Raw genomic sequence first — 408 nt, 5'->3', positions numbered from 1 at the left:
AGGAATTTACCATGAATGTGACATCAACTCCGCCATAATTTTCATGAACTGGCTTAGGTTTTTCTTAAAAAAAAGACTAAATTTAGGTATAGCACTAGGTATAGCATGTCAATGAACAATTTTGAAAATTTTATTTGTTTCACTTTTTCTACTATATTGTGTATTGTTTTCTCCTTCAGACCAATATTTTGAATGACTACAAAATCAATGAAGAAATTGCCATCAAAGCCAGAGCCCCATAACATTCAGAAAAACTTGTAGTTAGAAGGCACCGATTGTTGCTAATTGACAAATTATTGAGAGATGGTTTGTAAATAATAATCGCGTTCTGGTCTGGTAGGATTCGAACCCACGATCCCGTATTCGCTAGACCGATGCTTTAATCAACTAAGCCACAGAACATGTAAT

Source organism: Aedes albopictus, chromosome 2 (assembly GCF_035046485.1).
Source record: "Aedes albopictus strain Foshan chromosome 2, AalbF5, whole genome shotgun sequence".
NCBI classification, from domain to species: Eukaryota; Metazoa; Arthropoda; class Insecta; order Diptera; family Culicidae; genus Aedes; species Aedes albopictus.
Note: the sequence above shows the minus strand (reverse complement) of the source record.